This window comes from Crocodylus porosus, unplaced genomic scaffold (assembly GCF_001723895.1).
Source record: "Crocodylus porosus isolate Cpor-Errol unplaced genomic scaffold, CroPor_comp1, whole genome shotgun sequence".
NCBI classification, from domain to species: domain Eukaryota; kingdom Metazoa; phylum Chordata; order Crocodylia; family Crocodylidae; genus Crocodylus; species Crocodylus porosus.
The window spans coordinates 43,705,291-43,705,701 of NW_017728906.1; positions in this window are offsets into that span (position 1 = coordinate 43,705,291).

Here is a 411-nt window from a genome sequence, read left to right on the forward strand (position 1 = left end):
GGGGCTGGCTCGCTTCCCCCCTGTCCTCTTCCCAGCCCCCAGGGCCTGGGCGCCACGTGACCGCCTCGTCAGCCCGCCGGGCTCGCCCCCTGCCGGCGTAGCTGTGGAGCTGCTGAATCCCCGGCCTCCCGGAGCGCTCGCCCGCCCTTAACCCCCTGCGTGCCGGAATGTGCTTCAGCTTGCACCCGCTGGCTGCCGGAGCCCAACCACCACCACCCTCCGCAGCCTGGGGCATTAACCCGCTCCCTGCCACAGCCCAGCCACACACACCCCAACCTGGGGGCATTAACCCTCTCCTTGCCACAGCCCAGCCAGGGCACTACCTGCACCTCCCTCTCACCAGAACCAGAGGCATTAACGCTTTCCCTACCAATTTCCCCCCCCAAAACCAGGACTATGAACCCGCTCCCT